Source organism: Canis aureus, chromosome 26 (assembly GCF_053574225.1).
Source record: "Canis aureus isolate CA01 chromosome 26, VMU_Caureus_v.1.0, whole genome shotgun sequence".
Taxonomy (NCBI): domain Eukaryota; kingdom Metazoa; phylum Chordata; class Mammalia; order Carnivora; family Canidae; genus Canis; species Canis aureus.
The window spans coordinates 24,458,340-24,474,809 of NC_135636.1; the positions used below are offsets into that span (position 1 = coordinate 24,458,340).

General features: G+C 41.2%; 1 long non-coding RNA gene across 3 annotated transcripts in view; it reads left to right on the forward strand.

The window, feature by feature from the left end:
• Positions 1–11,268, forward strand: part of LOC144298067 (uncharacterized) — a 66,164-nt gene extending 54,896 nt beyond the window's left edge. For all 3 annotated transcript variants that reach the window (XR_013365043.1, XR_013365042.1, XR_013365044.1), the window contains one exon: positions 8,644–11,268. This is a non-coding gene — a long non-coding RNA (uncharacterized LOC144298067). The remainder of the gene's footprint in view (positions 1–8,643) is intronic.
• Positions 11,269–16,470: the final 5,202 nt, after the last annotated feature.

A 16,470-nucleotide genomic window follows, 5' to 3' on the forward strand; every position in this document is an offset into this window, starting at 1 on the left:
AGAGGCTTTAAAACTGTAGCTACTATTATTTAAATTATCACCACAAAAAGCCCTCTTGTCATTCTCTGCTGCCCCTCAAGAGATTGGAAGCTGTGGGTCTTGAGCTAGGCTACCCTCACAGGTGTTTTGTATCCTTCCTGGGAAATGCAATTAATAGAAGGAAGTGAAATTCATTGAGCCTCCTTAGCAATATGGGAACAAAAAATACAAATGAAAACCACAAAACAATATTTTGTCTATTTGGCAAAGATTTTGTTTTTAAGGTTTTAGTATCCAGCATGGGTCTGAGTGGGGAGAAATCAACAGTCTTAAATCATGTAGGTGGGAGTAGACATTGCTACTACTTTTCATGAAGTCAATATGACCCAAAAAAAAAAAAAAAAGGCATCAAGAGCATTAAAAACATGCATGTCCTTTGACATAGCAATTCCACGTCCAGATACAATATTTAGTGGATACTTGCAAAGATTTAATTAAAAGGTATGCTAGACTGATGGTTGCAGTGCAAAATGTAAAATAATGTTCAGCACCAGATTCTTAAATAAAGGTGCATCTGCTCATAGGGCTAAGCAGCCATTCTAAATGATGTTTTTAGAAGTGTGGTCATTGGTGTGAATATAAAGTTAATTGGAGGAAACCAGGGAAAAAACTGCAGGTGTTGTATGATCCCTGGAATGGATGTGAGCTTTTCATCTCCCCAGAATGTTCAGGGCAGGCCATGTCATGACAGGCTGCCCTGGACTCCTGAGTCAAGCTGAGCCACTGAAGGCCATCCCTAGGATGATGCTAAAACCCTCAGAAGAGAAACAACTATCCTTCTATAGGCCTAAGGCCTGCCAAGAGTTGTGGTATCCCCTTTTGCCATCATGTGGGAGAATCTGCCTGAGATGAAATCAAACAACAGAAAGTAGAACAAGGAGATGTGGGAAGACAGATTCAGATGACATTCATTGAGCTCCTGGATCCACTTGCTCCTGAAGTCAGACCCCTGGGATTTTCAACTCTATGAGTCAATGCATCTCTTTTATTGCTTACATTGGTTTGAATTGGATTTCTTTCCATTTAAAGAGTCTTGGCTAAAATAAGCCCTGTTTTTTGAAAATCAGTAACAAGAAAGTACTCCATAAAAAAGAAGTATTCATAAAGGTAGACACCAAGATGTTATTGTGATTTTCTTTGAGTACCCAAGGCTATGTTGTTGCTTATTATTTTCTTTTTGTTTGAATATGTAGTAAATTTAAAACATGCCCTCCCCCCAAAAAAACCTCCTCCAAGCCCAAATATGTCCACAAATTCTTTGATACCTCTGCCAACAGAAGATGGGGTCTCTGTTCTCTCCCACTGAATCTGGAGGACCTGAGTGACTGAATGCCCTCTAGAGTGTGGTGGAAATTATGCTCTGTGACTTACAATGCTAAGTCATAAAATGCCATGAAGCTTTGGTCCAGTTTTTCTGGTACACAAGCCTTGGAGCCTGGAGCTTCCACATAAGAAGTCTGAGGCAGCCTTGCTAGGAGGAAGCCCAGGCCATATGGACAGTCCCTGTGTATGTGTTCTTGCTGACAGCCCCAGCTGAAGTCCCAGCAAATACCCAGCATCTATGACCAAACATTTAAATTCAGATACTTCTAGACCATTTCTCCCCCCACCAATAAAGTCAGTCCCAGACTTTGGTCTTCCCAGTTGATGGTCCATGCTGGTGCAAATATGCCATGGCTACTGTGTCCTTTCCAAATTGTTGACCCACAGAATGTGGGAGCATAATAAAGTTATTTTAAGCTGCTAAATTCTGGAATGGTTTGTTACACAAAAATAGATAGTTGAAACATAGATATTTTCTGATTATTCTGCAACAAACAAGACTTGTTTAATATTTAAGAATTTAAAAAGAAAAACTAATAGGAAATGTTACTCTTAAAAGTTGCATACATAAAAACAAACAAAAAAACACAGCACCATCTAGGAACAGAAATTGGTCTCCCCCCTCAAAGAAAGAAAGAAAGAAAGAGAAAGTTGGTCTCCCACCTGCCTGTTTCTCTAGGTCAAGGTGACAGATATCATTTGTCTTTATAGTCTACTGCTTGCTGGATGAGGGGGTGGGGGCAGCATGAATGAGTTAATGTCCTAGAGTCTTTGTGACCCCTGATATCCTAAATTTGAATTCTTAGAAGCAGCTGTCTTATCAAAAAGGTTAAAGCAATTTCAGCCTAATTGCAAATGTCGACAAATCCTCGAAAAATAATCTAACAGCATGTAGCATATGCATTAGGATGCTTATGTTTGAAAGTAAAGATAAAATGTAACTCAGGGGCACCTGGCTGACTCAGTCAGTAGAGCATGTGACTCTTGATCTGGGGGTTGTGAATTCAAGCCCCACCTTTGGGGCAGATATTACTTTAAAACAAACAAACAAACAAGGAACTTAATGTGGTTTAAATGAGAGAGAGAGAGAGAGAGACAGAGAGACAGAGAGACAGAGACAGAGAGAGACAGAGAGGCAGAGAGAGACAGAATTTATTGAGTAACTAAAAAGCTGAGGGGGTGGGATACCTGGGTGGTTCAGTGGTTGAGCATCTGCCTTTGGCTCAGGCCGTGATCCCGGTGTCCTGGGATCAAGTCTTGCGTCAGGCTCCCCTCTCTGCAGGCTTCTCCCTCTGCCTATGTTTCTGCCTCTCTCTCTCTCTCTCTCTCTCTCTCTCTCTGTGTCTCTCATGAATGAACGAATAAATAAAATCTTAAAAAAAATAAAAAGCTGAGGGATAGACAAATTTCAGGGGAGGCTTATTCCAGCAGCAATGTGACCCAGGTCAATTTCTTTTTGTGTATTTCTCTCCTTTGCTGCCTCGCAGGAGGGGGCGGTGGTGGTGTGCTAATTCTTATTAAGCGATGGGACCTCCCCTTACGGCCACAAAATTGATGTTAGCAGCATAGGAGCTATATGCTTTCTGGCTCTGGTCATAGCTATGCATTTTCCTGTTGGTGGAAAAAAGAAGTGTTGAATCTGAGTCTAGTTGGTCCCACGGGTCTAGCTTTGATCATGTACTTATCCTTAAATCCATCGCCGTGTGTGGTGGTGGGTGGGTGTGGGGAGTGATAGAACATCCTGATTGGATTAAACGAAAATTTACTCAAGGGATTAAGGGTTGATCAGTCCTACCTAAACTCTATGGGTGGCATATTCCAGTTCTAATGAAGAAAGGGGAAAGGAAAAGTATGGAGTGAGACACATGTCTCTGTAGCAAGAGGCACATTAATCTTTATGTCCTTGTCCCAGTAGCCCTACTTCTGGGGAAATGTTCTAAAATACTAGAAAAGGCTTATTTATGGAGATGCTCACTGTTATTTACAAGAGTAAAATTCTAGAAGCATCCTCAATGTCCAATTCACCCATTTATTTCAGTTATTAAGGTCTTTTACAATGGGGTAGACATTTGTACTAGACTCTGGGGACACATGCAAGTAATAAGACACAATCTGGATGTGACACTCAAGGTTCAGAGGGGAAAATAAAGTAAATGTGCGGTTTTACTAAGGCAGTAAGTATGAATACAGTAGATGCACAACGCTGTGGAAACCCAGAGGAAACACACCCAACTTGGGTTTTGAGAATGATGATAGGAGGGCTTCCTGCAGGAAGAAAGACCTAAAGGACCAGTGAGAGTTGCCACACAAGGGAGTGGAAATGATGTAGGGACGGTGGGGGGGAAAGAGGGGAAACATTTGAAAACTACCAATGCCTAGGTCCTACCCCCAAAAGATTTGTTTTCTGTTAGTCTGGGGTAGGGCCTCGGCATAGTTTGCCTTAGGGGAGTCCTGTCAGTGTTTAAAATAAACAGCTGGATAAACTGTATGGGGTGGATAGGATATGAGATCTCAAGACCATTGCTTAACTATGGAGAGGTGATTGCTCTAATGTGGGAACTGAGGCAAGGAGAGGCATCTATTCTGGTTCTGAAATAAATTAGGAATGGTGATGGCGTAGGGTGCTATTCAAGTGTTCCCCCCTCTCCTGCTTCTTTCCCTCCCTGTTCCTTCCCTCTCTCCCTTCTCATTCCCTCTCCCCCCTCCCCCCTCCTCCCTTCTCCCTTCCTCTCTCCCTTCTTCTCTCCCTCCTTTCTCCCTCCCTCCCTTCTTCTCTCCTTACAGAGTACCTAGCAGGGTCAGGCTGTTCCCAGCCAGCACAAAGCCCTTCCAGACACCTTCCTGTGGACGTGCCTCTGGATTTGTTGAACACTTTCTGTGGTTGGACAGCTTGTGGAGTCCACAGGGTGACAGGGTGGGAGGATGCATGTGGGGTTTGCCGAGATATCAGAGACAGTGGCTCCCAATAAAATCAACCGAGGGCACAGCCCCATGGAAGTCACAGGAACTGGGGGGGGGGGGGGTGTACTTCTGGTTCCATGGGCTGTGGAGTGGAAGGTTCCAAGCTCTTTGAGGAAGCAGTGGGGTAGGATACCAGTTGAGCTGGGATAGAGGGTCTGGCATCTTTGGGAGCTGCATGTCATTCATTTGACTGTCTGGTGCCAGAGAGAGACGTGAGTGACAGGACAGGAGAGGGTACCGGTCGTCAGGTAAGCCTATTAGAGTACTTGGACTTCATCCTCAGGGCAAGAAGGAGCCAATGCCTATATCTGATCGGAGAGTCTCATGATCAGATCTGCCCCCCAGGAGATCCCAGCGCTGCTGTGTGGAGAACACCCCACCCGTGGCAGACCTGGCCTCTGTCTTGGAGCTTTGCCGCTCACAAGTGAGGAAGTGGTTTCACCTCTCTGAGCATCAGTGTCCTCATCTATAAAGCAGAGATGAAAATGTTTACCTGCTTTGGGTTGTCGGGAGGATACATACAATGTAATAAGGCGAATAAAGCCAGAGAGCACCATGCTTAAGAGGACTGACGACCAGGGAGCCAGATTACCTGCTTTAAATCCTGGCTGTGTCGTTACCAGCTGTCTGACCTTGGAAAGTCTCCTGACCTCTCTCTGTTTCAGTTTTCCCATCCACAGAATGGAGATACGATCATTCGTCCTTCCGAGGATTGTTAGGAAGATTAATATTATTATAATATTAAAACAATGATCCGTTATAGAATGAATAAGTCCCGGAAATGAAAGACACAGCATAAGGAATATAGCGGATGCTACTGAAATAGCGACATATCCACTGGGACAGGGGGTCGCTGTAGTTGTGATGAGCATCGCGTCATATATAAACTTGTTGAGTCACTATGTTGTACACCCGAAACTAATGGGACATTGTGTGTCAGCTGTACTCACAAAACCAAACCAAAAAACAAAACAGTGACCAGAGAAGTGTTTGCTAGTAAAGTAGCTGAAAGGGCACAGGAGGGGCCCAAAGCCGAATGGCAGGTAAGGTGTGTCAGAGCCCGATCTGAGTTAAAGCCTCTCCCTGTACAGTGCCTTTCCAGTTAGACTGTTCATCTCCCCACTATTGTTATGAATCTTTTCTCTAATATGCGAGGAGAGCACAGACCCGAACCACAAACACCACATAACACTGCTCCTAGGAAACACCTGGCGCTTAGCAATGATTAGTGATCAGAGAAGCAATGTCCCCTCTGCCATGCAGTGTTGAGTGGGAGGATCAGCACAGTTAAGAAAAGGGTGTGCGAAGGGGGCTGAAGAAATCCTGGGGTGGGTCTGTGCCCCCCCGGATCTGCATTTGTATTCTGAGTTTGAGACTTGGCCCTGCCGGTTAATAGAAGTGTGACCTTGAGCAAGTCACTTAATGTCTCTGTATCCCACTTTCCTCATCTGAAAACTGGAGGGAATGTAACAGTATCTCCTCTAGGGGCGCTTTGTAAGAAACACTTGAGCTAGCACATGTACCCGGCACATGCTAAACGCTGAAAAAGCTTTTAAAAGCTACGACGATGATGGAAACGGTGATGGGGGTTCTTGAGTGTTTACTCTGTGCCTGCCTTTACCTTCATTGTCTTATTCCAGACCCACACAGACTCCAGAAGGCAGGATTTATATCTGTCTTTTTCCAGAGAGGTGAGAGCTTGGGCTCAGAGACTTGACACACCTTGCCAAGGTCACACAGCAAGTATAAGGTCAGGCTGGGATTTGAATCTCCATCTGTTTGATTACAAGAGTCTAAACCTTCAACCACCCACCATCCTTTCTCCTGTCAGTCAGCAGCACCCCCAGACTTCAATGGGGGTGAAAAGCATATCCTATTATTTTCATACCCTCCACCACTCTACTCCACACCCAAGGGCTCGTCCCAGAGTGGGCGCCAGGAAGTGTTTGCTGAGTGAATTGATGATCTCCCACACCTCGCAGCCTTCCATCTCTACATCCTTGAACCAGCAGCCTCTACTGGAACACAAGAGGAAGAGTGACGAAAAAAAAAAATCTTGGTCCCCAAGGATACAATTAATCAGAATGCTTCAGTTGCGTACATACCTCTGTCTGTATAAATATGTGTGTTTGTATCTATATAAATAGTAGCACTCACAAAGGTTGCTGGCTCAGTGATGTGGTTGAATGGGAGACTGACAGCATGATTCATGGCTCAGGTCAAATTTAACTCTAACCTGTTGTGCAAGACAGATTTACTCTGAGAACCCTTTCTGCTGCATAATTGCCATGGGCCCACCTTCTCCCCAGGGAGAGGATATTTCCACACCAGCCCACACAGATTCTTCTGCTGGAGTCCTTGGCTACTTTCCCAGCAGTGTGGGCCCAGGTGAGATCCAACCAGGCAGTCATTGTTGGCAAAGGTAGAAGAAGCAATCAAAAGCCACAGCCTGAGACATCCTGCCAGGAACCTGGAAGGTGAGATGGAGACCCCTCTGGGATAGGTGGTCTAGGAAAAGCTTCTCATCTAGCCAGGCCAGCCAGCTGTCCTGTTCGTACAGCTGTCCTGTCTGTTATTTACCTAGAGCATCCATCCAAATGTGTCCCTCCAGCCATTGGTTAATTCATTCATTAACAAATCCATCCATGCATCATATTCTCCCATCCATCAGAGCCTATCCCTCCAAGCTTCGAATGTGTGTGCAGCATCTGCTATGTGCCAGACACAGTGCTGAACACTGGGAATATAGTAAACAAGTCAGATATTTTGCCCTCACCGAGCTTATGTTCTAGCACAAGTTCAGAAAATAAGCAGATAATCATGCCTGTGTTTTTTTAGTTATGGGCTCCAGGAAGTAAATGTAGAAAAGGGGTAGGTGGTATTTAGGGATCCAATCCCGTGGACAGACGTTGACTTAGTCTTGGGGTCAGAGAAGGCTTCTGAGAATTGATGGGTGAGAAAGAGCCATCCATCTATCTGAGAGCTGAATGGAACTTTCAGGGCGGAGAGGACTTCTGAGTGAGCATGGAGGAAAGGCAATGGAGTGCATTAAGGACGTTACAATGACAAACGACTGGTGGGGGAGGTGTTGGGAGGCTTGATCTGGAGGCTCTGGAAGGATTTGGTGACTGAAAACGTTCCAGTTTCCCTGTGGTTCCATTTTCTCTGAAGAAGTGGGAGTTTCACAGCTTTGTTTAACAGGAAGGTAGGAAACCATGGTGGAAAAGCACAGAGCTAACCTGAGCAATTGGCTCTACGGTTCTACAGGTGTAGGACCTTGTGAGGCAAGCTCTTTAACCTGAACCTCAGCTCAGAACCTCAGGGGCACCTGGGTGGCTCAGTCGGTTGAACGTCTGACTCTTAATTTTGGCTCAGGTCATGACCTCAGGGTCATGAGATTGAGCCCTAAGTAGGGCTCTGCACTCACTGTGGAGCCTGCTTGGGATTCTCTCTCTCTCTTTCTCTCTCCTTCTTCTCTTCCACTGCCTCTAAAATAAATAAATAAGAATTTCTCTGAGCCTCCGATTTTACACCTATAAATAATAATAATAATTCTGCTGGTCTTTCTTCCTTTGTTTAATATTTAAAGAGCCCCTCTTATGTCCCAGGTGCTTTTATGGACACTGGTAATATTCCAATGACCAAAACAGACTAAAGCACTGTGTTGTTATAAAGATTAAATGAGATAATGCAAATGAAACATTAGATACCATGCCTGGCCCGTTGCCTATGACTATTAGATGGTGGCTGTTTTAACTAGTATTTTAAAAAGTCAATCAAGGAACACATTCCTAATATGGCTCAGTATACTGCCACCCCACCCCCCCCATGGAGGTAGCCGGTGGCATATTCCCCTGCAGTCCTAGCACCCCCACTCACCTGTTCTACCAATTCAGAAACCGGAGAGGCATCTTGCATTCCTCTCTCCTCCTCATACCTGACAGCCAGTCGTCACCAAGTTCTGCTCTTCCTGTTTTCTAAATATCTCATATGTACCCACTCATCTCCAGCCCCCTTCATTGACATAGCTTGGGGCTCTTAATGTCACACTTGTCTGACAGACATTGTTAATTAATTACTTACCTGAAATGTACATTCTCGTCGTCTTCTTCTACACTGAAAACATCATTGTTTGTGTCTGTAATATCTGTGTATCTCAGGTTACTCACATTCCCAGCCTCTCTTGCATTTAGGAGTGACAGTTGTGACAAAGAAGAGGGAAAGAAAAATCTCGTGGAGGTAAAAAGGATACGGCATGGAGCCTTGTCTTATACCTGTTCTGAATTTTTCTTTCTTTAAACATGCATGTGATGTCTGGAGCTGTGGCAGCTATCTTGGAGCTGTGAAGTAATAAGCTGGAACGGAAGGACCCCACCATCACCACCAACAACAAAAAGATCCTGGATCTTTGGTAAAATAGCTAACTGCTGACCTCTAAATTTTGTGTGGAAAGAAGAGGAAACCCCTCCTTTGTGTAAGCCGCTGTCATTTGGGGTTTCTGTTATTGGGTATAAATGGATTCCTACATGGTCTGCATGTTGTGTTATCAGCTTCCCAACTTGCCAGCTTGCCTCCCCTGGGGCGAGCCCCCCAATTCATTCCCTGCGTAGCAGCCACAGGTATGTTTTGAGGCATACAAGTCAGTTCCCTTCGGTGCTGAAAACTTTGCAAAGGTTTCTCATCATCTACAATAGTCCCTGGGCATGGTGTTATTTTCTGGCTAAATAAGGGTTTTCAAGCATCTCAGCACCTTGATGAGTTTTTTCTGATGAATATTGAGATATTAATCTCTCACTCAACTCATATGACACTGCTGTTATTGCAATAGCATTTCAAATAGAGTATTAAATTTAACTTTACCTGACTTTAAAGAAAAAGAAGAAACGGAAGTAAAATTGAAGTGCTTGATGATTTTCAAATAGTTTTTCTTCACACAAGGGTTATTATATCTTAATAGATCTCTCTAAGGAAATTATTAAGGAGACATGAAAACTGAGTACAATGTGGGATTGGATCGGATTCTGGACCAGGAAAAGGACATGATTGGGAAAACTGGCAATATTTTAATAAGATCTGTAGTTCTGTTGATAGTATTATATCAGTGTTGATTTCATGGTTTCAATGACTGTATAGGGCACATAAAAGGTTAACATTAGGGGAAACCGGTGAAGGGCATATTGAGTCCTCTGCATTATTTTTTCAAATTCTCCGTAATTCTAAAATTACTTCAAAATAAAAAGTTTTTTTAAAAAACCACTTTAAGGAAAAAATTTATAAAACACAAAAGAGTAGAGTAAGTTTTTTATTGAATTACAATTGACATACCAGATGAGTAGTTTCTAATTATGTTCTGATTCAAGAGAATATGGAGCACTCCCTGGTGTGAAATGTGATGGCATGAGCACTTCTAGAATTCCTTTCATTTTCTCTTCCTAAACTTCCAAATTTTTGTTAATTATTTTTATGTTGTCAAGATTTTAGATCATTGACTTGTTTGTGGGCTTCCTCATTGCTACTGGAGCTGTTTAATCCTAATTATGTATTTAACTAATTCTGCACTCACCACTCTGTTTCCTGAATTCTTTACTTTGGTTTATTTCTTTATTGGATTTCATAAATGAATACTTTAAAAAAAATGTCTCTGACTCTTAAAGATAGAGAACTGAGGGTTGATGGAGTGAGGGGGGGAGGGATGGGGTAAATGGGGGAGGGGTAGTAAGGAGGGCAATTGTGATGAGTACTGGGTGTGGTATGTGATGAGTCACTGAATATTTCTGAAACCAATATTGCACTGTACATGAACTACTGAGAATTTAAATAAAAATTTGAAGAAAAACCCCACACAATGTGTCTTTGCTCCTAGGTTCACGTGTACTTGAAAATGTGTATGTGCTGCCATTTCATTTATACAAATGAAAACTTGACTGGGTATAAAATTATGGGATTTTGGTTTGGAACTTGTAGACATTGCTCTACTGTTTTTCTGTCATTGGTGTTTAAAGCAATTTATATACAGTGCTGTTGACTTTTCGGTATATGCTGTTTTATGAAGTTTAATGCGTGTAATGTTGATATAACCACAACCGGAATCAGAATGCAAAACAGTTCTGTTATCCTTCAAAATTTCCTTATGCTGCCCCTTTTTGACAACTCTTGCCCCATCCACTGACTTCTGACAACCAGAGATCTATTCTTTGTCCTTATCATTTTGGCCTATAGATGTCATATAGTGGCATTATGTAATATGTAACCTTTTAAAAAATTTATTTATTTATTTATTTATTTATTTGAGAGAGAGTGAGCGTGAAGGAGGGAGGAACAGAGGGAGAGGGAGAGAATCCTCAAGCAGACTCCACGCTGAGCATGGGAGGGACTTGATCCCAGGACCCTAAGGTCTGAAGCTGAAGACCTGAGCTGAAATCAAGAGTTGGAAGCTCAATCGACTGAACCATCCAGGTGCCCCACAATATGTGATCTTTTGATGCTGACTTCTTTCATTCAGCTTAATGCTTCGGAGTTGCATCCATATTGTTATATGCATCAATACTTTGTTTTTATTATTTCTTACAATGTATTTAGTATTACATTATGCTGATGGTACACACTTCATTTATCCCTTGTTGAAGGACAGAGTGGCTATACCATTCTCCTTCCCCCAACAGTGGATGAGAGTTCTAGTTGCTCTGAATCTTTATCAGCACTTAATATAGTTAGATGGTTCCCTCCCCCCTTAGTTGTAGCCATCCTATTTGGTGTATAATGATGATGCTTTAATTTGCATTTACATAAACAAATGATGGTTGAGTATCTATTTGTGGTTTATGTACCTCTCATATATCTTCTCTGGTAACATGGCTATTGAAATACTTGACCCATTTTTGGTCTTATTACTGCTGAATTTGGAGCATTCTTTATATATTCTGAATAAAAGTCCCTTACAGACTATGTGATTTGGAAATATTTTCTCTCCATATATAGCTTGTTTTTTCATTCTCTTAGCAGAAAAAAGTTTTCAATTTTCATGAAGTCCAATTTATCAATAATTTTAATGGACTATGTTTTTGGTGTCATATCTGTGAACTCTGTCTAACTAAAGGTCATGGAGAGTGCTTCGATCTTTTCTTTTAAGTGTTTTATGTTTTATCTGTGATATTGTTGTGTTAATTTTTGTATAAGGTGTGAGAATATAAGTTGAGGTTCATTTTTTTTGCACATGAATGTCTAATTGTTCCACCATCATTTGTCAAAAAGACTGTCTTTCTTCTATTGAATTGCTTTCACAACTTTGTTGAAAAACAATGGACTGTGTTTATGTGGGTCCGTGTCTGTACTCTCTATTTTGTTCCATTGATCTATGTGTCTGTCCTTTGTTTAATACCTCACCTCAATGTCTTTGTTACTGTGGCTTTACAATAGATGTTAAAATTGGTTAGTGTGAGCCCTCCAACATTGTTCTTTTCATCAAAGTCGTTTTGGCTGTTCTAGTTCTTTTGCATCCCCATATAAATTTTAGAATTATATTCTAAATTCTATATTTAGAATTATATCTACCGAAAAGTTCCTGCTTCAGTTAGTTTAGGGATAATGGGTATCTTAACTGTTGCCTCTCAATCAGTGAGCATGGTGTGTCTTTTCATTTAACTTCAGTATTTTCATCAGCATTTGGGAATTTTCAGCATACAGATCCCATACATGTTTTGTTAAATTTATACTTACATATTTTACTTTTTGAGGACTTATTATAGATGGTACTGTTTTTAAAACTTCAGTTCCTAATTGTTCACTGATAGTATATATAGATACAATTAATAATCGTATTTACAAAAAACAATTTACACTCTGACCTTCTATTTTATGAACTTGCTAAACACCCTTGTTAGTTCTGGAAGTTTTTTCTTTTTGTTGATTGTTTGGAATTTTCTGTATAGACAATCATAGTATTTATGAATACAGTTCTTTTTTTTTCAATCTGCATGGCTTTTATTTTTTTTACTTGCCTTTCTGCAGTGGCCAGGACTTATAGTACAATGTTGAGTCAGTAGTGAGAGTGAGCATCCTTGCCTTGTTCCCAGTCTTAGGGAAAGCATTTAACCTTTCACCATTATGTGTGATGTTAACTGTCAGTATTTTGTAGAGGCCCTTGATCAGGTTAGGGAGAATTCCCTCTAATCTTAGTGTGCTCAGAGCCTTAAAAAAATCACAAATGGGGGGATCCCTGGGTGGCGCAGCAGTTTAGCGCCTGCCTTTGGCCCAGGGCGTGATCCTGGAGACCCGGAATCGGGTCCCGCGTCGGGCTCCCCGTGCATGGAGCCTGCTTCTCCCTCTGCCTGTGTCTCTGCCTCTCTCTCTGTGTGTCTCTCATGAATAAATAAATAAAATCTAAAAAAAAAAATCACAAATGGATATTGGGTGCAGTTTAAGTGCTTTTTCTGAATTAGATAATATGATCATGTGGTTTTCTTCTTTACCGTGTTAATGTGATGGGTTACATTGATATTCAAACATTGACCCAGACTGCACTCCCCAGATAACCCTCACTTGGTAAAGATATATTATGTGTACATGTGTATGTACATACGTTATACCAGACACACACACATTGCATGTATGTGTACATATATGTGTGTATACTTTGCTAATACTTTTTGAAACCATGTACTTGTGTGTATATATACACGTGTGTGTGTGTGTGTGTGTGTATGTGCGTGTGTAGTTTGCTAATATTTTGTTGAAACCATAGGGGCCTGGAGTTATATTGTTCAGAATATTTTAAACTACTTATTTGATTTCTTAGACATGGGAATATTAAGGTCATCTATTTCTTCTTGGGTGAGATTTGGTAGTTTGCTGCTTTCAAGAAATCAGTCCATTTCAACTAAGTTGTCAAATTTAAGTGGGTAGAGTTGTTCATAGTTTTTTTTTCTTTATTATCCACTTACGTCTATGGAGTCTATAGTGATAGTCTCTATTTCATTCTGGATACTGATAATTCACATCTTCTCTCTTTTTGTTAGTCTGGCTAGAGATTTATCTATTTTATTGACAGTTTCACAGTAGCAGTTTTGGTTTGATCAATTTTCTCTATTATTACTTGTTTTCATATCATCGATTTCTTTTTTTTTTTTTAATTTTTTTTTAAATTTTTATTTATTTATGATAGTCACACAGAGAGAGAGAGAGGCAGAGACAAAGGCAGAGGGAGAAGCAGGCTCCATGCACCGGGAGCCCGACGTGGGATTCGATCCCGGGTCTCCAGGATCGTGCCCTGAGCCAAAGGCAGGCGCTAAACCGCTGCGCCACTCAGGGATCCCCATATCATCGATTTCTGATCTTTATCATTGTATCTATCTTTTTTATTTCCTTCCTTCTGATTGTTTCTGGTGTATTTTGTTCCTTCTTTTCCTCATTTCATAAGGTGGAATCTTAGATGGTGGATTTTATACCTATATGACACCTGCCCACATACATGCATTTAATGATCTACATTTCCCCCTACACACTGCTTTAGCTATATCCTACACATGTGGAGAGGTATTTTCATTTTCCATTATTTCAAACTGTTCTAATTTCCCTTGATACTTCTTGTTTGATGCATGGATTATTTAAAAGTGGTTTTTTGTTTGCTTGTTTTTTAATTTTCTAAGTATTGGGGGGCTTTTCTAGGTCACTTTTTAAAAAATATTTTATTTATTTATTCATAGAGACAGAGAGAGAGGCAGAGGGAGAAGCAGGCTCCATGCAGGGAGCCTGATGTGGGACTCGATCCCAGGACTCCAGGATCACACCCCAGGCTGCAGGCGGCGCCAAACTGCTGCGCCACCGGGGCTGCCCTTCTAGGTCACTTTTTCTTGTGAATTTCTGATTTAAGTCTGTTATCTTCAGGGGTATTTTTTGGATGTTTTCAAATTTTCAATCTTGTGAAGGCTTATTTCGTGACCCAGAAGATGGTCTATTTTGGTGACTGTTCTTTGGACATTTGAAAAGAATATGTATTCTGCTGTTCTTAAATGAAGTATTCTGCAAATGTAGAATCAATTCAGTTCCTTGATGAGGAACCAACTGTTGTTGGTTCTTCTCTATCCTGCTGACTCTCTCTGTGCTTGTCCTGTCAGTTACTGACAGAGTAATAGTCACATCTCCAAATATAATTATGGATGTGTTCATTTCTCCTTTCCAGCTCAGTAGTTTTTACTAATTTTGAAACTCTGTTGTTAGATACAGGCACTAAGAATATGGGACACCTGGGTGGCTCAGCGGTTGAGCACCTGCCTTCAGCTCAGGGTGTCATCCTGCGGTCTCAGGATCGAGTCCCACATCAGGCTTCCTGCCTGGAGCCTGCTTCTCCCTCTGCCTACATATCTGCTTCTCTCTTCTGTGTCTCTCATGAATGAATAAATAAAATCTTAAAAAAAAAAAAAGAATATTATGTCTTGGGGTGCCTGGGTGACTCAGCTAGTTAAGTGTCCAACTCTTGATTTTGGTTCAGGTCATGATTTCTCAGGGTCGTGAGATTGAGCCCCACAATGGACTCCTCGCTGAGGGTGGAGCCTGATTACAATTCTCTCTCTCTCTCTCAATCTCTCTCTCTCTCTACCCCTCCCCCACACATGCAGGCTCTCCCCCTCTCTCTCAAAAAAGGAAGGTTGTACCTTTTTTGTGAAATGACCCTTGTATCATTATTTAGTGGTACTTCTCTCTTCTATGAGGCATACTTTGATAATAATAGAGCCACCCCAGTTTTCTTTTTCTTAGTATTTGCATGATACATTCTTTTTCATACTTTTACTTCTAACCTACCTACATCATGAATTTAAGATGGAATTCTTGCATGCAGCTTATAATTGAGTCTTTTTTAACTTCAAATCTGATCATCTCTGTCTTTTAATTGTATGTTTATACCATTTTCATTTGGTGTAATTATTGAGAAGTTTGAATTTAGGTCTCCTATTTTATTTTACTTTTTTCATTTTTGACTTCTGTTTTTTCTTTGCTTTGTTTTCCTTTTCTGACTTCTTTTGGATTTTTTGAAAATTTTTTTAGTATTCCATTTTTCTCTTTTTATTTACTATATATCTTTGTATGCAGTTTTTAGTGGTTGCTGTATTATAATATATATGCTTGATGTAGGGAATACAATATATATACTTGACTTTTAATAGTTTACTAGAATCAAGAGGATGTGGTAATTAATTTAATATGAGGACAGGAAAAAATAAAGGATTAAATATGACACTGAAGTTTCTGGATCAGGAACTGAGTATAAAGTAATGTCATCCACTACCAAGGTAAATTTAAATGGAGGAGCAGATCTCAGGAAAATGAGTTTTGTTTGGAACATACAGAGTTTGGGATGCTTGTGGATCAATTGAGTGGAGATGTCAGAAGGCAATTTTTTAAAAAGATCTTATTTATTTATTTTAGAGAGAGAGGACATGAGTGAAGGAAGGAGCAGAGAGAGAGAGAGAAGGAGAGAGAGAGAGAGAATTCCCAGGCTGACTCCCAACTGAGCACGGAGCCTGATGCAGGGCTCTATCCCAGGACTCTGAGATCATGACCTGAGCTGAAATCAAGAGTCACATGCTTACCCGACTGAGCCACCCAGGTGTCCCATCAGAAGGCAATTTATCACATGGATTTGAAGTTAGGAGAAAGGTCCTGAGCTGAAGGAGAGATTTGGAAGTCCTCATTTGCAGTTGGCATCTGTTGTTCTTGACACTTAACATCTATTGGCCTTTAGTATCCCATCTGCAACTCTTGGCCACATGAAAGGGACTAACCCACTCTTAACTCTAGAAGTGGGAGTTGAGTGGACTCAACTAATTATCATATCCCATTCCTCCTGGCCACAGGAGGGGATTGGCTTAGGGCTAGTTAGATCTGTAACCAAATTTGACCAATGAGAATAAGGTCCAATATTTCTGTCCCATTGTCTCAGGGAGACACACTTTGTTTCTAGTTGAAATTACTCTGATAGGAAGTAAGATCTGAAGATACTGCTGCCATCTTTCTTCCCTGAAGGAAGAATCATCTGCAAATACATGAGCAAAAGAGGGAGCAGAGCTGAGGGATGCTGGGAATGAGTGGGTCCAGGGGATACTATTTGAGCCTCTGGTCAATCTGTGCTCAATCTCTGGACTTATCAATCAT